The following is a 25,519-nucleotide window of genomic DNA, read 5'->3' as shown; positions in this document are numbered from 1 at the left end:
TTTTATACCGATGCTACTCTTATTGTTTATTCGTTTAATAACGGAACAGAACAAAAATGGTGACACCATCTTCCGAATAGTTAATATTCATTTACGATTAATCAGTCACTTCTTTATTATCTGTTTTGCAGGGTAGTTACACAATAAATACTGTTATCATTTAAATTTATGCCGATAATAATTTTAGGATTTTGTATTTGTAAGTAACATATTTAATGTTTTAAAATTAAAATAAAGTAATTAGGAATTTTATATCTTAATCCAGTGCAGAAAACAAAACTTGCAAAAATATTATCTCCTCAAATTGATTAAGTTAAATAATTTCAACCTAAAATCATCGCCCTAAGTTTAATTGCTCAAAATTAAATTAAAAAGTTATTTATAGTTTAATTGTTAAACTAAAAATATTATAACATTTCTTCTTGAACTAAGTCTAATAAATGTTACATTTAAAGCAACAAAAACCTAAATGTATATTATTTTTTCGAATCTAGAAAATGTTGACGTCCAGACCCTAGAGGCAAATAGTAATCCTACATTCTACTGTGTTTGTTTTAATTAACTTTGTAAGATGTTTAGCCTGGGAAACGGTGATCGCATAAATTCCCATAAAAAGTACTTATCTCTTTTCTTATATGTTTGGTTATTTTTGTCTGTAAAGCTAAGTGTTCACAAAATAGTATATTATATTCTTAAAAAGATTTAAAAGGACACAATGTCGACGGTATACGGCTTTAGCCATATAAATAATCACCTTTCTACCACCGAACCGCAAGGTATCGCCTGAATCTGCATCGCTACGTGGTTGAAATCCCACGATCTCACACTAAGCGCTTTGCTTCCTCGTTCCTAATACGCACCGCAAAAATTTGGAACGCTCTTCCGGCTTCCGTTTTTCTAACTAACTATAACTTGGGTATCTTTAAATCAATATTGAGTAGGCATTTTCTAGGCAAGTGGGCATAATCTTAGGTTGCATCTTCACTTACCACCAGATGAGATCGTAGTCAAACGCTAGTCTGTATGTATAAAAAATATCTTTCTTAACTTTTTGATATCCTATTTGATTGTATTTGTTAGAATTATTTGTTTCTAGGCGGGAATGAAATTTTATTTTCGGAAAAAAACCAAGAATGCAGCTCAAAAGTTACTATCATTTATTTTTATAAATTCTTATTTTAATATTTTTATTTTTATTTATTTATTCTTAATGTACACCGAAATACTGACACATATAAAAAAAGATACAGTACAAGATGTACAAAGGCGATCTTATCGCTAAATAGCGATATCTTCCAGATAACCTTTGGGTACTGAACACGATACAGTAGCAGCGGTTAAGGTGTGCACAAATTAAGGAGGAGAAACCAATTATAAATTTAATGTTTGCGAAATTATGAGATTCTAGTGTATAGGTCTTCCTAAGTCTACGATCTTAACGTGATTATGAATAAAATAGCGCTTCACGCTCAACGAATCCAACAAAACAACACGTCAAGGTCACGATATTGGCTAGACCACAACAATGTGAGTTTCCTGTGTCATTTTGTCAAACGGGGTTAAAAGCATCAGGATATTACCAATACTAGTAAAACATATTATTTAAGCATAGTATTTGCTGTAACTTCTGTGACAACTTGTCAATAAAAAAAAAAAAATTCGAAGAAAAAATCAAGATTCATTCGTAGCGAATTTCTCCGATGCACTACAATATTATTTGCCTTTATGCAGAGAACCCAGTATCGTCACGTTGGGTGAATAGAAACAACTATAAATTGTTTTTAATAAAGATAACCTACACAATATTAAGCGTACATAGAATGGCATCTTTAGCTACTAATTTCAGCTAACCAAATTCACACCTTGCACAAGTATTCAAAACGTTGTTTATTCAAAACATAAAACTCCTTTCAAATTTCTCTACTCTCCACTCAAGAAAGCATAAATAATGTATTCAAAAACCACTCACATCTGCTCTTTAGTTTCAGTTTGGCAGTTACCCTATAGTGTTCTGTGTGCAATTTAGTACAAGTTGGCGTCTACCCCTACATTAGTTGTTTGCCTGAACTCTGAATACTCGTCTCGTTGGAAAGTTTCGACGCCTTAAACTGTTTATGGACTGTGTTTTACGTTATTATAAACACGATAGCTGACAGTCGTTACAAAAGTAAAAGTTAAGTTAGATTTTACAGCAGTAAAGAATATAGCCACCCCCCTCTCTTCCCGCGGGTGTCGTAAGAGGCGACTAAGGGATAACACGGTTCCACTACCACCTTGGAACTTAAAAAACCGACCGATGGCGGGATAACCATCCAACTGCTGGCTTTGAAATACACAGGCCGAAGATGGGCAGCAGCGTCTTTGGTGCGACAAAACCAGCACTACGGTCACCAAAGCGCCTGGCCAGCGTGACTGCGGACAAACCACATGAGTTCTAGCCATTTTTGGCGTGAACTTGTGGAGGCCTATGTCCAGAAGTGAACTGCGAAAGGCTGATGTGTAATTAAATTTAAATGGACCACATGACACGTTTCAATTTAAAAAAAATCATTGAAATTGGTCCACCCACTCTAAAGTTTTATACATTAAAAAAAGAATCAAATTGAGAACCCCCTCCTTTTTTTGAAGTTAATAAATAGATCACTAGTTAATTAATGTAAGAGAAAAACGTAATACGTCGTATCAATAAAACGTGTCTAAAAACTTTTGAGAAACTTTTAAACTTAACATTACACGAACATTACAATAGATTTGGTTTTAAGTCGTCATAAAAGATACCGAGTAAATATTCATTTTTAACTGATCGTTTGAATATTGGAACGGTATTATAGTACGCGATATTTTTCACCAAAGTGGCTATAGTAGGGGGTCAATGTTCACTGCATGGGCTATATTGCAGTACCGGCGATAATACTATAAAACTACCGAGTAACTCAAATAGCTTTCATTTCTAGTTTCGCAGCGTAAAATTTTCAGTTTTTGATTTTAAATTGCTCCTTTACAAATACACTTCGGTTTTATATTTGATAATTGTGCACGAAATGTTTTCGAAGTTATACTTCTTTTGGCGTGTTTGTGATAAATAACTATGATAGTAAATTTTTACAATGCGCGCCCATACCGTCACGAAAAAACCTACACCCTGTAGCTAGTTAACGGAGAAGTTAGCAACGTGAAGTTAGCTAGCCAATGAAGTATAACTTCTTACGTGCACGTAAGATTACAAACTTTTTTTGTAAGATTTTATAGTTGTAATATATTGTATTCTTGAAAGAAAATACATTATAGATTTTATTTAATATAAACGACCTACTTATGTTATTATATTAAGTAAAAAGATAAAAAGATAATTTTAAATATATGTTATGGAAGTACTGTGTTGACGTGGCTACCTTTGTGTCGGTTTTGTTCTTTCAAAGTAGCTATTTGTACGGAACTATTAACTATTGTTCCTTGACTGATATTTTGTTTATTACGCTGCTGGTGTAATGTAAATGAATTATTCTGTCTCCTTTACAACAATTAGATTCGTGACAAAATAGTAGATCATCTAGTGTAGGGTACAGCACTAAATATCTTGTTCAAAGTTTGGTGTAGCCTATCTGGTGAAGTACCTCAACCGTACAGATGACAGCTAGATAACACTTCTCTCAAATAGTGCTGTGTTTCTTTGGTAGTAAGATGGACAGTGGGGAAATAACAGCAACACGTTAGCAATCCTCGTGTTGCAGGCGTCCAAAAGCTACGGCGTTGTAAATGAATTGATGTTGTATTATTACGTAATTATGGAATTCAAAAAATATAATAAAATGACTTACGTAAAAAAGTCATTAGTTATCCATTGGAACACGATCGCAAAAACAGAATTGTGATGCGGATAATATAGATAGTTCCATTATTCTCATTAATATTTAATATTTGCACACCGTAAGATGTAATCCGCTTGGATTATACTAATGTTAACTTTGTACAATACCATGTTCTTGCAAATAAATGCTTATTATTATTATTATATCCTGAGTCTCCCAAAATATTATTCGAACAAAGTAGTGGCTCATTGTTCAACCAGGAACAAATTGCCATGTAGCAGGATATAGATAAAGAATTATTATATTACCCGAAACAATCAAATTCTGTAAACTTTTTACTCACAAAAATTACGATTTTTCGAAAATTTTATCACAATCGATTCAAAGGTTTAAGGAGCAGATATTTTAACATTAAAGCAGGCGAAAAAGCGATTTTTACGTTGACCCCATCAATTCATAGCCGATAGCGCTTAATATGTCCAAGAAACGCTGAATTTCTACGTTATAAGGTCTCCAATGACCTGTTTTATAGCTCGCTGGGCAGACGCCTAGAGATTAATGGAATCTTAAGAGACTATTGCAACTTTGTTCTTATCTGTATTTTATATACAGACTGGGCACAGAGAGATTGGGTAAATTGATGTGAGTCATATTGAATTATCATGAATATTCTGTAGGAGCGCCAGTGGCGTAGCCTATTGGGGGTGGCAGGGGTGGCCCGCCCCGGGCGGCACTTTTAGGGGGCGGCAAAATTTAACAATACTTAGATAGTAAAAATATTTAGTAAATATTTGAACCATTCACAACTACAAATTCGGACCGATTGAAAGGAGCACGGAATTTTTCATTACTTATTTTGTGGCAAAGTCGGGGAATCCCTTTTGTAGCGACTGGCAATGTTTAGACTTATGGGAATTCACTGTTTATGTCTAGTAATTAGCGAGAATGACTTTTATTACATACAGAGTGTAACGGACAGCTTTATAAACTTTTTTTATTTAAAACCTTTAAAATGGAAAATAATGATGACTGTTCTTGCCGAAAAGTTCTCTATAATAATTAATTTATGTAATGTATAGTATACATTAAATTAAAAAAAAAATTCCGCCCCGGGCAGCCGACAACCATGCTACGCCACTGAGGAGCGGGCACGTTTATTTATAAATGCCAAAAAATTGTACAAGCGAACGTACCACGTAAGATATATTATTTTCAGTTACTCCTTTTGTAAATTTACTATAAGTTCTCGTCAAATTTCTTAATTTATATGGCTATTATTTTAAATAGATAGGTGATAAATCTTTCTTATAATAGGTATATTTCATTAAATCGGTCTCATCCTTTTCAACTACAGAAGTCTCAAAGAATTGATGGCGTATTATCTATTATCTATATAAATAGAAATCAATGTTGCTCAGCGCCTAACTCGAGAATGGCTCGACCAATTCGGCTAATTTTTTTTGTATGTTCCTTAAGGCCCACAGAAGGTTTTAAAACTAAAAAAAAAATAAAAAAAAATACTATTAACTTTTGACAGAACGAAGTCTGTCCGGGCGGCTAGTTTATAATACAAATGTGTCTTTCTTTGTTTTAATTCTATTTTGAAATCTTTCGACTGCAATGAAGTGAACTAGGCCGTTAATGTCTCACGATCAGACAAAGACCAGTTCTTCTAAGTTATTATCCTTTTTTTAAGAATTATTAGATGTTTCTTATTTTAATCTTAATTATTAGATGTTTCTTATTTCAGAAATAACATCAAAATGTACTTTAACTAGCTTAATGTAATGATCTTTTTAACAAATCGTACTTATTTTAGTGTTGTTTATTTCTGTAATGAACTGTGCAATTGTCTCGGGATGCAGAGAATACTGCAGCAAGCGAACCCCTTTATCACAACAGTAGAGAGTAAGATCACTGGGAATTTTACTCGGCAATTTGTACAAAGTGAGCACTTTCAACCGCTTCTATTTATTTCTGAAGAGAAATTCACAAATGCAATACTAAGCTTTGTATTTAAAGCAGGATTAAATGTCAACGGTATTTTGTAGTATTGACCTTTTAGCCTTGTATTTAGGATATCTCTCGAATTACTAAACGGATATTTACTATTAAAACTGTAATTCAAAGTGAATAAATATCTTGTGTACCTATTTTTGAAGTGAATACTTCTTTTGACGCACCGCACACACATTTTTTCGTAGGTACTAAGTTAGGCTGATCCGTCACGCTCTGAGGTGAAAGGCTCGATCGGGTGAAATCGGGACTGCCGAGTGTACCCGAGCAAGAAGATACAGGTAGCTGTTCTACGCTGCTGAACGGTGTAAGGCTCGTTCGGGTGAACTCGGGTCTTATTGCGTTATTTCTTAATGGAGTTTTCACTTCTGCCGTGCAATTTCAAACACGCACTCTATTTTTTTTTTAATTAAAAACTAAATACAAGTTTTTTTTGTAGATGTATCGATTTTTGTTTTAATTTTTCTTTTGTATAAATCTCATCCTGACAAAACTAAGAAAAGAATTATCTAATTTATTGTTCAGAAGTTTTGCACGTATCGGTGATTCATTTTTAACAAATTTTAAAAGGTAGTGTGTATTAAGCGGGTCATATTGTTTTTTGTTGTACTCGATTAGGTCAGCGTTTTCAACAGTCGATCGTCAAGTGTACTTTACTTGTTTCATAAAAGAAGCTTTTAAGAATAATGATGACATAGGTTGTTAAATTTTAAGAGATCTTATCTAAGATTTTGTAACTTGATTTATATTTATTGTAAAAATATTTAAAGGTTAACATGCACTTTTTTTCCTTTTTTTTCATTTATGATACGGACCTTCTGTTTTCATCATGGCTTAGTAACTTCTTTTTCTCTTCATCAAAATAACCGGTATCGTCTACTGTTATGAATTTTTAGAGAACTAAACTTTGTTGCATGTTAGGAGCGGTATTTTGGTCGGAAAGCAAACAAAACTATTAAGAGGATACAAAAGTTACGAAGAAGCTCAAGTTCTTTTTACTTAATACTTTATTGACCGCTCTTTACTTAATTTTGAGAAAATTTTCTTTTTATTATTAAAATACATAAGACATTTTTATTATCAGGTATCTGTTTAATGAAGTTCTTAATTACAAAATCTTTAACATACATTATAGTATTTGCGACGCGTTAAACACATTACTACAACTTTGTTAATTATACTTTGTTAGTCATATTATACTTTGTAGTCACAGGGTTGTCGATTTGGAGTTTTAAGTAATAAATCGGTTGTAGAATAAGCGCAATGCGTGATGTTAACAAAAGACATGGACAATTTAGAGCCTGAGAATGATAATTGTAAATTAAAAAAGTCTATTTTAGATAACAATACGATTACTATTCAGCTTGTCACATCCCACTACTGGGCATAGACATCTTTCTCCATGTCATGTAGGGGAAGGAAAAGGATTGTAGCTTAATCCACCACGCTGATCCACTGCGTGTTGGCGGATATATTCTCTACTATGAGAAACGATCTCTATCAGGTATTTATGATAACAACTGGGACCGACTGCTTAATTTACTCTTCGAGGCACGGTGGGGTGACATACAAAGATAGACTCCAAACCGGAAAAAAATATTTTTAAAATACAAATACCCATCCCCACGGGAATCGAACCCACAAACCGTCGATGTTTTAGGTGACTACAAGAACCACTACACCAGAGCGATTGTTATGGATAAAATATAAGGTTATAAGTATGTATATCGACGCTTCTACAAAGTTACACTCGACTGAATTATCGCGATTAGCGAGATGACAGCGAGCCAGCGAGTTTTCTTTGTTTATAATCACATTATCCTCGTCATCATTGACTACGATCCACTATGTCTGACGAACTATACTTTAATTAAATTAACGTATTCATTTCATACACTTTACAAAAGATTACAGCTGTATATTACAGCTTTCAAGGAGTGTTGTGTTCCTGTGGTGAGTAAGGTTACCAGAGCTGCTGTGGATTGGGGATAAGGGTTGGCAACGCGCTAGCTTTTTTTTTAGATCTGACTTGACTGGTAAAATAATTAAAAGAGCTTAGATTCCTACTTCAGTACTTTATATTTTAAGTTGTCTATATTTGTTTACTAATTATAACTTACGTTTTATGATTTATTTTGTATTATGGAAGAATCTCGTTGTGGCTAAGATATAGCAACGCAATTCCACTCTCCTCCTACTACTCCTCTCTTCCTACTACTACCTCCTTTGGGACAATTTAGTACTGCAGTTGTGTATCGTATGTGGATGAGAACCTTAAAACCATTCTTCTGATATCCCCTGTTAGCGATTCTTACCCGAGGCAAACTGTACATTTTCGTATCTCGAAGGTGATTTAAAATGTTATATTACATACACACATACATACATTACAGCCTATACAGTCCACTGCTGGACATAGGCCTCCACAAGTTTACGCCAAAAATAACGTGAACTCATGTGTTTTACCCATAGTCACCACGCTGGGCAGGCGGGTTGGTGACCGCAGTACTGGCTTTGTCGCACCGAAGACGCTGCTGCCCGTCTTCGGCCTGTGTATTTCAAAGCCAGCGGTTGGATGGTTATCCCAATACCGGTCGGCTTCTTAAGTTCCAAGGTGATTGTGGAACCTTGTTATCCCTTAGTCGCCTCTTACGACACCCACGGGAAGAGAGGGGGTGGCTAAATTCTTTAGTGCCGTAGCCACACAGCACATTAAAATGTTATATTGCAAATTAGTAATTAAAATTCTTAAATTTTTTCTTTACCTCGAAAATAACTGAAATTAACTTTTCAATACATTTCAAATTACAACCCTTTATTAAAAATTTTCGTAACTTATACTTTTATAACAACTTCAAACAATGTTGAAATTTTAAAGTTAAATAAAGTTTTCAAAGACATTTTTTACATAAATTACTTTCTTTGCAAACGTTTTTTTTTTTGTTGGTTTTTTTTTTCTCATTATTATTGGGGACTACAAATGTTATAAATGTATATTTGAAAGAAAACAAGAATGAAAACTTGTTTATCGGCCATTCACATAAACAGTTAACAAATGATAAAAGTGAAGTTTTGATGCCATTTATATACTCGTACCTACCTATAAGATAAAATATGAAAGCCAGATGAAGATGAGCCGTACGTTTAAAGATACGTATTCATTTCAAATTTTCAGTTTATTCATTCCTAATATTGCTTACGCCACACGTAATTTTTTAAATGAAAAATCTTTTTCAAAAATTTCCCTCTTCCTTCCTCTCTCCTTCTTCTCCGATCCTCCTTTTGCGATCTCCTTTCTAAAAAATTACGCTTTAATAACTTGTACCCAAGTACACAGTATGACTTATATTCTTTCTTTAAAGAAAGAAGGGTTTGCAAAAATACTAATTTTAATAAAGTCTCCACATAATCATCATAATTACATTTATACATCACATAAAATCTAACAATAAAAAAGAGTAAAAAAGGACAAGGAACACATAGACAGCAATAAAAAACAAAAGTACAACTAGGTTATAGCCAAGGCATTGTTTTTTGACAGCAAAAATTTGCTGCCTAAAACGCTCGTTTCTGGCAGAACCTGTAGCGGTAACATTACGATATGATATACGAGTAAAACAATAACAATGTAACGGATAATACACTTCTGTATTGAAATTTATTGAGAGAAATAAAAGATCGTTCTATATTAAATACTTATAATATTACGTGAGTACTTTACAAATAGAAGTTAATATAACCACAACAGAAAATTTCTGACTGAAGTTCAGTTTCTTATGGAAACATTGGTCGCATGGACGACGATCACTCGATGGACAACGTATTGGAGCAGCGGACTTAAGACATGTCACTGGCGTTTTCTGCTGTTCGCGGATTTGATCCCTGCACACGGCAATATTTTCATTTTTAGCCATACAGATGTTTGCTATGATCTGCGCGTTTTGTGCTTGTGTATTGTGTGTGTTTCCGGACCCTCGACGCAAGAGAAATTACTACGGGGAGTCATTGAGTGTGAGGAGTTTATTAATTTATTACTATTTATTGATTTCTAATGAAGTTACTTTAAATGTATGTAATAAATGTTAGATAACTTAATATAAATTAATTAAGAGTAATGATCGTAGCAGCGAATATTCCCGTTTTTATTTTTGAATCTATAGTTAATGCATAAAAAATATTTGCACTATTTGAATCGATTTTATGGGACTTTTACTGGAAGATAGAGGAGGAATACCTGAGAAATCAGGAAAACCGTATTTTTTATCTAATTAATACCAACTTTTTTGCGACCAAAAACGCAGAAATCTTAAATTATAAAAAAAATGTATAAAATAAAATATATGAACACTAAATAAATAAATAAAATAAAAATACTACATTCTGCATACCGAAAATGTACTTTGCTTTGTCAAGTCTTAATAGTTATTTTTTATTTATTTACTTAAAATGTTTTAAAATATTTTTCTATAAGTCTATACTTCTGTCTCTAGAACGGCTAAAATAAGATAAAGATCATAGCAGCATACTACAGTGGTTTGCTTAGACAATCCATCAAAAGATTAAAGTTGTACATTTATCGTAATCATACTAAATGTTTGTTCTATCATTATAACAATACATTCTGCGTTACAATAAAACATGACTATGTAATTTCCAAAGAAACAAACATCATACAAACATTTTGCCACTGACACATTACAAAAAAAAAAAAAAAAAAAATATAATCGAACCATTTCAAAAATGACGTCCTTTGTTATTATCCGTTGAAACAATAAAATTGTTGTTTGTGTTTTTCGGTATCAAACGATAAAAGGTAAAACATTAACAAAGCCCGCGGTAGTACCGCCATGTATAACATGAAAAGAAATTTAATACAAAAGGCGGTCTTGTCAACGTGTAATTTCAAACAACGGCTCTCACATGCCGCAGCGCGTTCCCTGAATGCTTTGTTGCAAACGCTTCTGACTCGTACCCCTTTAAAGAAATCCATTGGACTTAATAATTAGCTTTGCTATTTTCATTTCTGGACTAGATCTATAATAGCTCAATGTGATATATGATCCTCAGAAGAAATAACGATTTATTGAAGTAAATTTTTTTTACTCACGCTTCATTTGGGGAATAAGCTGGTGAATACGTGACGAAAGCGTTACGAAATGTGTGATCGGGTGAGATGAGCGGAAGTTGAGACGGAGATATAAGTTAATGAAGATACAAAGACAGAGAGCTACGTTTCAAAAGTTTTTTTTTTTATTTCAGTCATGTGGTCCTAAACACATCATCATCATCATCATTTCAGCATTTGGTTAATATATTTTTTAAATATGTTTTTATCAATAAGTAATCTTATTATTATGTCAAAATATAATATTACTAGGTGATGTTTACATTCATTTCAAACACGATGTATAATAGATTGTACGTATAAAAGTTACTGCTCCGAGAAAATTGTTTTTGGTGCCAACCGTTTGTAATTTATGATAACAAATTATGATGAGCAAAACTTTTTCTAATTTCCTCTTTTCAAAGACTGTTTGCGGGCCTTTACTAATACTGTTTATTAAACATCAAAGAGAGAATGTAACGAACTTCAACATTCTGTCAATTATCTGATTCAAATTAATGTTATCTTTCAAGAAATGAGTAGAATTTTCTTTAGAGAAATAAAAATACATTATAAACCTCGCTATTCTATGTTTTTTTAATACTACGTTAATTATTGAACAATTGAATGAATAAATAAAAACTAAGTTTTCGTTTAAATGCTTTAGTTTTAATGAGTCTGCTTTTGTTATACAAGTGTTATAAATGTACTAAGTACTGTCGTTCTATATTCTCGACTTTTTCTATCAAATTTAGAAATCACGTAGTCTTATTTTTTTGTTTTAATATTTTAGGACAGTCATCGTGTGCTCGTTATTTATTTATTTTATTTTATTTTGGACAGTTAGGTATCATCTAATTACAATATACAAGCCAAAAACTACATTGCCTACGTATATTTGTCCACATAGATCAGTATTATTAGATAAAATCGTTGAGGGTTATTATACCAAAAAAAAAAAATAACAGTATTTTTATTTTTAATCATGCTCTGAAATATTTATACGTAAACATAGCATAAAGTTTCATTTAAATTTTCTTATCAATTTATTTTTAAAACCTACATATTTATTGTAGAGTGAAAATAATAAAAAATAAACCGCACACAGTTTATAGTAAGTTTAATTCTATCGAACCGACGTTTGTCAAATTGAACATCGATTTTCGAGCGTCGATTACGACGCGTTGAAGCACGCTTTGCTTCAACGCGTCGATTTTAAATGCTTGCGGTGAGCGCTCCAGCTCCTACTATTAGTCTCGTGCGATTTGAGCCTGAAATTCGGGAAAGCGCTCTCCAACGCTGCCCATTCATTTGGCCATTCCATTAAAAGGGTGCTTTTAACTACAGCTAATTTATGCAGCACACGGTACCCCAGGACAGATTACAGAGTGGCGTGCTCATTTTGTGCACAGTTTGAACACGAATCACGACTGTCGATTGTGTTACTTGTTGTGTAATTTGAGACTCTTTATTCAACTATAATTAACGACCGTTTTACTAACTTAACCAGGATTGAGTATTTATAAAAGTAAGTTTTTATATTTCAGAACAGAGATCTTACATGTCTGTGGACATATGTTTCTAGAAAAAACATTCGTTTCAAAAGCTTATTTTCATTGGAATATTAAATATTCCAATTTCAATTTAAAATTCGATATTCAAATAAATTAATTTTTCAAAATTTGAATTAAAGATTAAATATAATTTGCCATATAATGCTTATTATAATTTCATGAAATTTATTCATTTTTTAAAATAAAAAAGAAATGACATGTCCAAAAATACTTAAGTCTTATCTTCTGCTTGCAAACTGTTCGCAATAAATAAATTATTTGTGCTATGTTGCAAGTTTCAACGTTTTTATTTGTTATTCCTTTACGTGTTAAAATTACTTTGTTGCTACCCCTCAAAATTAATCTATTGGCCGTATTGTTATTTAAGTCAAATTAAATCCTATTTCAAAGTATCTATTTAAACTATAACATTTTTTAAATTTAATCAGACACTTGTAAGGGTAGAATAAAATGGTAAAAATATTAAATATCCGTAAATAAACATCTCTCAGTCAACGGTCCCCACTAGGATTATCTCATGCGTTCAGAAAACACACAATAAACAAGCACAAGCGCTCAAATGACGGCTAACATCTGTATGGCCACTACAAATGTTTTCCGAGTGCGGGTATCGAATACGCAACCGCCAACGGCCTTCTAACGGGTTCGATCTGGTTTCCACCAGTGCAGTGACCGTTAAGTTAACGAGTCGTCACATATTACTTAGTAAATATATTATTTGGTAAAGCAGACTCTTAATAAAGATAAACATTTAGACTACAGAAGTGTTATCATGTTTACCTTTGTGTTTAACGCTATTGCATCTGTGTTACTTTTACATTGGCTTGTTGAACCCATCAAACCAAACATTAAGTCTGAAATACTCGCCCATAAACAGACTTTCTTAGACTAAATTAGTTACTCATAATTGAACCATTAAGATACGAAATTCCTAAATAAAAAAAAAAATCAAATAAATACATTTTATTTTCTTTAAAACAAAAGACGACTTTCAGAAGAAATCCTTTCCCTTATTCTACATGTGTACATATATTAAATAAGATTTCCGCGTCAAAAATCTTAAACGGAAAACAGAAATTGAAATCGTGATCACCGCGGCCCTTCCATCAAACGCGATCCAATCGTCCTATTTTATTGGTACAACTCTCTAACCTCTTTGTTGCGGGAATTCTCTCGTATTCGATCTATGCAAAGTATTTCCGTTTCGAGATTTTATTTGAGATACGAAAGTTACAGGTTAACAGTGCATGGTGTGGGTTGCATTCTGTGAATGGGACATTGATATTAAAAACTTGAACGCGATAAAAGGAATAAAATTGTGACATTATTTATTGGAAACATTTTTATGTTTGCTATGTAGTATTTATTTTAATTTAGATTTTAGATTTTTTTTGTACTATATTTTGTCATTTTAATTCATCGTTGTTTGGCCTCGATTTGTGTCATTTTTAAAGACAATATAAATTCGAAAAAGAAAGAAAGAGAGAAAAAAGATTCTAGGCAAGAAAATAAAACACATATATACATATGTATCATTTTGACAACACATTATTCTTCTACTCAATCAAAATTTATAGATATTGACATTTAAAACTAATTAATACTACAAACTGCGTCTTCGGTGCGACAAAGCCAGCCCTGCGGTCACAAACCATAGAGCAACACGGAGGGGAGTAGCCATGGCGTTTTTTACCGATACAAAACTGTCTGGCATTTTTTGCGGGGGGAAATTACACACATGCTTACTTTATCTAATCCCCACACAAAAATAATCGTCTGTCATTACGAAACTCACACATTATAAATTAAAAACACATTTACATTTTTCACACACACATAGATACATTCTGTGTCATTACAGTATAATGACACGCCGCAACTACACTGACAAGTTGCTTACAGCCGTGGTTGTAACAACTGTCGATATGCTTTATCGATAAATTCATACAAAGGTAAGATGTTATTATAAAAATGGACATAATGGACAAAATGGACATAGGTTATACTATATTTTCAAAAATATTAGGGATCCTTACTAAAACTCCAATAATGTAACCCAAAGGATAAAAAAAATACCTAAAAAATTCCTTACATTGAGTGCGCTACAAAAACTAATGATAATAGAAATATATAATGTAGTAAAACTTTGTAGAACACAATAATATCTACATTAATTGTATTTGCTCGCAAACAAAAAAAAACCGACTACAATTACATCGACAAGTAATACAATAAAGATTATTGAAAAAGTTGTTATCAGATCTCGATGAAATTTAAACGCGACCACATGATAAACATCAGCTTTCTATTAAATTAAAAATCATCAAAATCGGTCCGCCTGTTATGTGGCGAGAGCAAAAATAGTCTTTTTAAAACTAATTTAGGTATAGGTAGCTTATATAACACGCCCAGTCAAGAGTTTTGAAGTAACATGCATTAAAAAAATACAGTCGAATTTAGAACTTCCTCCCTTTTTGGAAGTCGGTTAAAAAGTGTCGCGACAGCATATGTCTAACTATTATAATTATGTCACAATACGTTTGGTGCAAAGTTGTTAGATCCGGGAATTAGACCCTCCAATTAAGGCGGCTGAAGGTCCCGCAAGGGTTTTTTTTCGGTGCAACGTTGTTGTGCCAAACAATGCCAGTCTACAATAAACGATTTAAAGTTAACCCAAATTTTGAGGAATTGACGATGTACACGGTGATGTCAACAAATCAGGAATAGGGACATAGCACTAATAGCATCATAAGATGATAGCCTGTCATCTGCTAGATTGAATGATTGTTGATGACTCTGAAAGGATGGATTTAACATTGTTAATTTTCAAAGTTGATAAATCTAAGCTTCATTTCACTACTATGACTGAGGTGAACTATATCATGTGGACTGATTTACGCTTGATTACCTTTTACATGAGATAAAAAAAACTTACGGGACAAAAACAGCGTGGCGTTAGTGTTGGTTTGGTCCCTCGAATAATTTCGAGTGTTGGCGAACAATAGAAGTGTTCGCCAACACTTGAAAGTTAGTGGTATTGAAATGCGTCTAGGTTAGTCTGTTATTACAAAAAAAAAAATCCATGTATCCCTTAAATTTGGATCTTTAGGAAACCTGTTAAATTTTTATATAAAACATTATGGTCGAAGTTCACATTAAGTTATTCTAGTAAAATGTGTTAATACTTGTGAGTATTGTATTATATTTAATTTAATGCAATTTTATTATATAACTATGTTTATTAAAAAAAGCTCGCAACATAATATTTAAATAATAATAAAGCATTTGACCGGGTCTGGCATGAGAGCCTATTGAGCAAGCTTTCAGCTTACGGAATACCCCCGAGCTTGTGTGACTGGATATCAGATTTCCTGAGTGGACGATCATTTCGGGTGGTCTTAGATGGCTCCTCGTCTGAGTTGATGGCGGTTAATGCCGGTGTCCCTCAGGGATCAGTTCTCTCTGCAACCCTCTTCTTGATTCACATAAATGACCTCCTCAGGCCCGGTATCTTTGGATACGCGGATGACAGCACTGTTACGGAGAGATACGTGTCCGGTCCCCGAGCTGGTGGGGCTGAAACTCATGAGCATAGAGAGGCCCTGGTTGAATGCATGAATTTGGCTTTGAAAGAGGTATCCGATTGGGGTGACGCCAACCTAGTCAAATTTAATGCTTCCAAAACACAAGCGTGTCTTTTCACTGCTAAACGGAGTCCATTCCCATTAGCCCCAACTTTCCGGGGTGTATCTGTTCCGATCACCGATAGTATTGATCTTCTAGGCATAAATATTTCGTCTAATATGAACTTCGGACAATGCATAGAATCCAAGGCAAAAATTGCTGGTAAGAAACTTGGTATCCTCAATAAAGTCAGGCAGTACTTCACACCGGAACAGCTTCTTACTCTCTACCAAGCACAAGTTCGATCGTGTATGGAGTACTGCAGCCACTTATGGGATGGCTCTGCCAAGTACCAGCTCGCTGCTTTGGATTCTGTGGATCGACGCGCCAGAAGACTCATCGGTGACAAATCGCTGGTTCGCTCTAGACTTCAAAGTCTCGAACATCGGCGCAAGGTTGCCTGTTTGTCGGTATTTTACAGGTTATATTTCGGAGAGTGTGCTCTAGAACTATACAATTTGATTCCACCATCACCTTTCTACCACCGAACCGCAAGGCATCGCATGAATCTGCACCGCTATGTGGTTGAAATCCCACGATCTCGCACTAAACGATTTGCTTCCTCGTTCCTAATTCGCACCGCTAAAATTTGGAATGCCCTTCCGGCTTCCGTTTTTCCAACGAACTATAACTTAGGTATCTTTAAATCAAGAGTGAATAGGCATCTTCTAGGCAAGCGCGCACCACCTTAGGCTGCATCTTCACTTGACTTCGGGTGAGATCGCAGTCAAGCGCTAGTCTATATATTTAAAAAAAAAAAAAAAAAAAAAAAAAAAAAAAAAAAAAAAAAAAAAAAAAAAAAAAAAAAAAAAAAAAAAAAAAAAAAAAATTAAAATCTCAAAAATGTCTCTCTCATCTTTTGCCTTTGCCGTTTTTATCGATAACTATCTACAAACAAACCGGTAGCAACACTATCGCTCGGTGATTGCGACTTCTCGGAAATAGACTCCGATCAGTCGCTCGACCGATCCGCATATTGTATGAGGACGAGCGGCCTGTGTTGGTAAACAAATCGAGTGAACACGACCGATAACATTTGTAATTTTTAAGTTTAAAAAAGGTTTAAAAGAAGTATACAGTAATAATGTAATTAAAAAATACTTACGTATGAAAGGCCGTCTTTTAGTAAATTTGACGTGGCAGATCTCTTTTTGCAGCAAAAAAACAGAACAATTAGGCATTTTTTAAAGGGCGTTGATTCAACCACGCAACTAGATTTAGTCTAGTGATCAGTGCGGCTGCAACTAGTTTTATTGTACACATATGGCCATTTGGCCTTATACCTTGACAGAGGGGAACGCCTGTACATGGCTACTCCCCTCCGTGTTGCTCTTTGTCACCAACCCGCCTGCCCAGCGTGGTGACTATGGGCAACACAAATCAATTCACGCCACTTTTGGCGCGAACTTGGGAAGACCTATGGACGGGAAGCCTAATGCAGTCATTTGTAGACAGCAGTGGACTGTATTAGGCTGAAGTGATTATGATGATGATGAATACTACAAAAAACAAGGATGTCCGGCGCAAACTTGACGAGGCCTATGTTCAGCCGTGGACTGCAATAGAGTGAACTGACTGACTGACTGACAAAAAAGAATAAGAAAAATTTTCAAGTGACATTGAAAATTTTGAGCGATATTTTTAGAAATCTATTAAAATTAGATCGGGTTTTTAAGTTTTATAAATAAGTAAAAGATGATGAAGATATAAGGTATGGGGAATAGCGTGGGATACTTTCTATAGAAATACTATATCATGTAACATAATTATTCTTATTTTATACAAAACAAATATAATAGAAAGTTGGAAACACCTTCAACAAAAATAATAAATAGATCATTTTAAATATTAAAAATTATATTTGACACCAAAATTAAATACACACCCATAGTCATGGACGTATGAATTATGTACGTGCCTACCCATATAAATCTAAACTCTTTAAATTACAAAAAATGCAGAAAATATAACTCATACTATGAAATATTAAAAAATGAATTCAGAGGCCGTCGCGTAAAAAATACGTTACAAAAAAAATATCCCACAGGAACTTGGTATTTTATAATTGACTCTCGCAGCAGTGTCTTGTTAATCTTAAAATACACCATTATTAACTTGGGTCCTACTCGTCATTCGGCGCTTAGAGGGTGTTTGATTAACGATCCTTATTAATTACGCCTGAAATCCCCGTAACGAGCCAACGGAGGTATGACCGACTTGGAAATATCATCGTCTAAGAATTACTCATTATTAATGTTAGTCTTTCGTGACTGATTCTTGTGTGTATGCTTTATCTTTCGATTATGATTAACTAGAGGATTAAAATATTTCAGAGCCATTTTACCGGTTATGTATAACGCTATTTAATGGATGACGGTATCCGACAAACACATAATATGTATAATTATTATCATTTTTCACCGTGGAATTCCACTATATTTATCAGATAGCTGTGCCCCGCGGTTTCCCATGCGTTAATTTGAATGAAAAAAAAACAGCCTATCTAAATGGGCTATTTAATACTGCAAGAATTTTTGAAATCGGACCTGTTGTTCCTGAGAGAAGCGCGTTTAAGCAAGCAAACTAGCAAACAAACAAACTCTTCAGAATATTAGTCTCTTTTATAATATTAGTATAGATTAATATTCAAAAATATGAATCTAAAAGTTGTACTTTATAATTGAGGAGTGACCGATCCTAATGACATATTCTACCTCTAGCTGTTAAACTCTATCCGTAACTTATTTGCAGGATAAGCTTTATCGACAACTGGTGAAACTCTTTTTTAAAATACATACATATATCTGTTACTTATTTTGAGTGGAACTTCATAGACATATTTCTTCCTAGATGTAATTTTGCCTTATTTCCGTGAAACACATTTACAAATCACCTGATCGTACCGTCTGGTTTTGATATTATTATTTATTTAATGCACATTTCGAATTACTTTAAAGATAATAACAATAAATAAATTAATAATAAATACACGCTTCTCGCTCAACGGCCCCCAGTAGGATTTTCTCCTGTATCGGGGGTCCGGAATTACACACAATAAACAAGCACAACGTCCATTTTATTGTTAGAGAAAATACAAAGTTATAATCGTATATATAAAGTGAGAGCGAATCCAAAATTTCTAACACTTGTGTTTGTTTCGTGTGAAACGCCGTTGTAGTACTCATCATCGTGCGACGAATTAATACTTAGTCAGAAACGCGGCACGTTATCTGCTGGATAATCAGTCTAAGGGGCTGTTTTACTGATTACAGGTAACCCTATTTGACAGTAGCGGTACCCAATGGATAATAGTTTACGAAATACTGGCGACCCTCCCCAGCTTCGCACGGATGCAATGCTAATGCAATGATACAAAATATAAAATAAATACATATAATATAAATGCCTAAAAATGTGTTTATTTACGATATTATATGAGAAACCTATAGAACTATCAGTGTTCCTCTACTATATTATGTTGTATTATACATATAAATCTTTCTCTCAAATCACTCTATTTATTAAAGAAAACCGTATCAAAATCCGTTGCGTAGTTCTAAAGATCTTAACGCACAGACAACTGGAAGTGACTTTGTTTTATATAGTATAGTGATTATTATTTTTCACCATGGAATTCCATAATATTTATGGCATATGTAGGAATTGTGAATGTAAATAATTTAGAAGCATCTTAATTGAGGCTTAACAGGTCCTAATGCCTTATTCTACCTCCAATTGTTCCAAAACTACAATTAGTAAAATGGCCCTTATTCATAAACGCGGCTATCTAGTCTAAAGCGTTACAATTGACAACTGATATTTGAGCAGCTTTAGCAGATGTAGCTCTACCTCTTTGTCCCTCGGAGTATATCTGTCTCGCTTCCCTGATTGATGGCACCGGAGATTGCATGTCAGGATTACATCTGCGGAGGATGTACGGATTATTTAGTTGCTGCCAGCGAGTAAACAGAGCGCGCAATATTCTCGAAAAAACTTATAGTAACCCGACATTAGATTGACGCTCGAAAAGGCGCCGTAATCTTGTTTGTTTGTTAAATGAACTCGTATATCATAACTTAAGCACCACGAACTTCTTTTTAAAATGAGCCCGTATTTTTATAGTATTTATTAAATAAAATGAATGATGAAATATTAAACTAGAGTGTAATAAATTACGTAATTACTGAGACTGAGTTAGAAATTAAATCGAATACAGACACTTCAAAGAGAAAGCCTTCAGAAGAACGGCATAGCGGTGGCGCAATCTAATTTCGCTTAGCTTTCTTACTTCGCGTCAAAGTGATGATAAATAAAACTTGTCGTCTTATAAACAGTCTTTTTTAATACTGAACAAGGAAAAAATATTATAAAAATATTCTTTTAGTTAAAGAAACGCTACAGAAATGTAAATTATTATTTATTCTTTTGAGTAGATGAAATACTGTTGCTATCTCATATTATTTACAGTGTATATGTACTACAAACTGTTAAGACGTAAATGTTTTAAGCTGTTTTTATGTTTTATTTAATTCTACACAATGTTTAAATTTGTTACATATCGTACTTAGAAATCAAAATCAAAAATAACCTTATTTAAATGAACTTTAAAAGCAATCGACATTTGCAAAATTAAAATTGTAATAATAATAATAAACTAATAATAGTTAAAAGTGAAGTCACTGATTCGGTATGTAAATTAATCAGTTACGGCTCACTTGATGGTAAGTGATTACCGTAGCTTATAGACATCTGCAAAACCAGAAGCATTGCAAGCACGTTGCCGATCCTATCCCCATTTCCCCTCCAGGAGTTGAAAAGAGAAAATTTGTGAGGTACGAGTACTCAGATAAAGTACTTGATTTTTTTTTGTTTATTATAGTAGTCAATCAATACATAATAATTACAAGTTTGAAAAACGATATCAAAATTTTAACACGTGATTGATAGGTAAAGAAGAAATTCCTTTGAAACTGAACAGTGTACTTGAAATTGAGTCGGACACGAAAATCACATTTAGAATTCATAGCTAGTGTCAATTGCAAATAAGGCAGTGGTTATAAAGGCGGAAATATTCCAATCCTTTACTTGATTTAGCACGCAAGAGATATCCTTCGGATGGATCCGACGTCCTTTGTCTCATTTACGTAAAAATTTTATTCATACACCTAATATTTCTTCCATCTGAATTGAAATATTTCCAATAAGTATCCGCTTTCAGATTTGCATTATATTTCGAAGATTATCTTTCGAATATAAGTTATGACAATGTTACTGTTTCCGTGTTTTACAATATTATAATATTGGTATCTGAAATATATCTTGAACATTGGTTGCAAAACAATTTTAAATCAAGTTATGAAATGTCATCTTATTTTATTTTATGCTAGCGATCTCTGTCCGTCCATGTATTTTACATGGTAAGTAATCACCAACATATCATATATTTAAACCTTCTCCGAAACACGCTGCATCTTATGGTATAAGTGTTATTCCGATCAGTTTAGCAGTTGGCGCAGTATAAACGAGCAAAAAAACCGGCTTTCCATTTATTAGTAGTTGTATTTATTTAGTAGTTCGATGATTCGATGATTTTATGTAGTAGTTCGATTTTTGTAGCCAGTTGGCGCAGTTTGTAATGGCCCTGCTTTCGTCCCTGAGGGTTCGATTCCCGCCAGAGTCTGGGTGTTATATTTGTATTTAATTATATATGTTATTTTCATGTATATTCATAAAAATATTTAGCTATACCAGTCGGATGTTACCTATAATAACATAAGCATTAAGTTGCTTACCGTAGGAACAGACGAACGTGTGTGTATTTTATTGGATGTTATATTTATTATTTATAATAAATATAATATAATGTATATTATATTTATTATAAATAATAATAGTTGTAAATAGATAGAATATACATCGTTGCACGCCAATTTAAAGGATTTACATCAAAACAGTCATTTGAACATACACGTAGTAACGTAGAAATGCTTAACAAGTAATATTTATATTAATAGGTATATAGAAAATTATGTATTTGACGACTTTATTAAATACTAGCTAACCACGCAAATGTTGTTTTGCCATATATTTTATTAACCCTCTAAATCCCCCCCCCCCTATAACTTAGGGGTATGAAAAGTAGATGTTGGCTGATTCTCAGACCTAACTGGTACACACAAAATTTCATAAAAATCGGTCCAGCCGTTTCGGAGGAGTATTGTAACTAACATTGTGACACGAGAATTTTATATTTAAGATATTATTGCGTCTATTTTTATATCTCAAACATTTCTGTGATATAGAGAGATGGTTATAACCGATCGTAAAAATAGCGTCTTAGTATATTTGACAAACAATTATATTTGCTGTTAATGATAACTACCGATAAGATTTACAAAAATTTCAATTTATAAAATAGTATACTCAATCTTTATTAATATCTTTTTTAAAATTAAATATCCTTAACATACAGACGTAGCCTTTTGTAGCCATTTAATGTAGGCAACTTAATGCTTGTGTTGTAAGTAATAGCCGAATCATATGGCTACATTTTTTTCCGATAAATATACATAATTATATATATCATTTATTTTTAATTTATTCATCAGACAATAAAAATTCTTACGTGTCAGTTTATGTTTGAGGGTGTAAATATAAACTCGAAAGAGTTTTTCCGTACACCTGAAACGTGTTTATTATATTAACAAATATAAATAAAACCGACTGACTTTTAACTGAGGTAGGGCACAGCAGGAATTCCCTGCTTAAAATATGGAGCAGCCCGACTGGGGTAGTACCTCGACCTTACGGAAGATCACAGCTAAATAATACTGTTTTCAAACAGTATTGTGTTCCTGTTGGTGAGTAAGGTGACCAGAGCTCCTGGGGGGGATTGAGGATTGGGTCGGCAACGCGCTTGCGATGCTTCTGGTGTTGCAAGCGTAACTAATAAATGCTTATAGACATAAGCTATGGTAATCGCTTACCATCAGGTGAGCCGTACGCTTGTTTGCCGACCTAGTGATATAAAAAAAAACCCACAACCCATGAAGCAGAAAACAGGGCAACTACAATCTGCGCCAACGGGCTAGCCAAACATAGATATGTAGAGCAACGAAACTGAATCGAATTGATTAACAAATATCAAACGCGAGGAATATCTGATAACATTGACATTATTATAGAAACTATTTCATGAACGAAAAGTAATTTAAACTACACGGAAATTCACTGTTATGGCTAGTCATAAAATCTACAAACACTTCATTGTTATAACAAACGACTATATAATTGTATACATAATTAATAAGCAATACATTTTGAGTGTTTGAAATTAATTTAAATAACACCCGAATGCAAACATTTCGAACGACAATGTTTACGAAATCAATTTAAGTATTTTCACGCAAATCACTTGAGCAAGATTTAAGTGAGAGACTCATCACTCAAGAAATTACGAGTCGAGCTCAGACTTGAGAAGTCTTTATTAGTAGGAAAAAGATATTTTTGGTAATTTTGGAGACGATTATAAAATATAGTATCCACATCGGTAATCCAGATATGCTATTTAGAAAATTACTATTATTGTAGACGAGATGTTTATTAATGAAGGCTATAATAGCACTCTTAGGACGGAGGAGAAGTCTGGCCTTTTCGCCGAGACCAGCCGGTCGCTAGAGGGATTCTGTTGCCTACATATCCGGGACCCTCCAATTAAAGCGGCTGAAGGCTCCCGCAAGGGTTTGGTCGGTACTGTACCCCCAAGTGCTGAAGCCGACATATGGTCTAGGATTGCCTACCCGGGCGTCCTGGATATCACCCGTAAATGGGTTAACCTGCGATACCAAAATAAAAGAAAAACAAAAAAAAACTCTTAGGACGGATAGAGTAACGTTAAAGAAATGTTAAATTATCTGCCAAATATCAAAACTCTAAATCACCCTGTAACCCCACAGCTTCATCTTTATGTTACAGTGAAGGGTGGTAGCTTAATCCATCTCGCTGCTTCACTAAATTTAGCGGATAATTTCCATCCCATGAGTAATGATCGCTGTCAGCTGTCAATAATAACAATCGAGATCGACGGCTTTATTTGCTTTTTGAGGCACAGTCGGTTAACCCATAGGGATTTACTGAGATCAGAAACAAATGTTTGCAAATTTATATGTTTTGAGCGGGAATCGAATACACGATTGCTGTTGTTAAAGTGACAACTCGTATCACTACAACATAACGATTCTTTCGAAACTCAATTCAATATTAAATTTCTTACTGGTCCAGTAAATCGGGCGGCCTATCGAATCCCTTTTTTTTCTTTATAATTCCAACCTCGTCTAGTAATAACTACAATAATATGAAATGTAGGTTTTAGAAATGTTACTAGGATATAGAAATGTTTCCCACATTACGAGTAAGACCTAGTTACAAAAGATTTGACAATTAATTGTAGATATTTTACAAGGTTTATTTATGGTTGGTTGTGGATAAATTTTATCCTGCAAATAAGTTGCGAATAGATTTTAACATCAGAAGGTTGAATGCGTCAATAGGAACTGTTACTCCTCAATTAATAAACACAACTATTAGATTGATATTTTTGAATAGAAATATCTTCTAAATACAGTGGAATTCGATCGTAAAAAAGAATAGTATATCAAAACTTTTATCTGTTGATACCGTCATCTGTCAAATAGCGTTATCCCCAAAAGGTGAAACAGGCCCTTAGTCTATTTTTTTAGTTTGGAATCGTATTCTGGGATTCTCATTAGACTTTTTTCTCTCCGATCTAGATAACACAAATAATAAACAAATAAGTCATAACTTTCTTGTTTTATAACATTTGGTGTACATACTGGTTTTATTTAAAAAAAAATGCTTAAAATAACTTTAATTTTTTGTTAACACACTTAAATTCTACGGTATAAAAACATGAATGTATAATAACATATTTTTATTTTACAGAATGTTATTAATTTTTGCTACAGTCCCATATTTCTTTTAACTGGACCTTGTCAAGACTAGCGTACAACAATCTGAGAATGAATCGTATTAAGTACAGTAGATCACAAGAATAGAATTTATCGATTTACTATCTTCAGCCTACCTAGTATATAATATACTCGTTTTTATCTAGTTTAAGATGATGGAAGCAAGACAACACGATACATCACTTATAGCGCTATCTCGCTCTTTCACTGCGACTCGGATTAACAAGTAAAAACATGTTTACACAAGAGTTACATGGTACTATGATATGGGGATCGTCTACGCTGCATTTCATTTAATTTATATTTACTGCATAAAAGTGTTAATGCAGCAATGGCGTAATGTTT

At 33.5% G+C, this 25,519-nt stretch overlaps 1 long non-coding RNA gene across 1 annotated transcript; it reads left to right on the top strand.

The window, feature by feature from the left end:
• Nucleotides 1-6,341: 6,341 nt before the first annotated feature.
• Nucleotides 6,342-23,947, top strand: LOC123656815. Its single transcript, XR_006743604.1, has 4 exons — nucleotides 6,342-6,352; nucleotides 8,957-8,967; nucleotides 18,191-18,195; nucleotides 23,818-23,947. It is a non-coding gene; the product is annotated as an uncharacterized LOC123656815 (long non-coding RNA).
• The last annotated feature ends 1,572 nt before the right edge of the window (nucleotides 23,948-25,519 follow it).

The sequence above is a fragment of the Melitaea cinxia genome, chromosome 10, assembly GCF_905220565.1.
Source record: "Melitaea cinxia chromosome 10, ilMelCinx1.1, whole genome shotgun sequence".
NCBI lineage: Eukaryota > Metazoa > Arthropoda > Insecta > Lepidoptera > Nymphalidae > Melitaea > Melitaea cinxia.
This window is presented reverse-complemented; position numbering and strand designations above follow the sequence as displayed.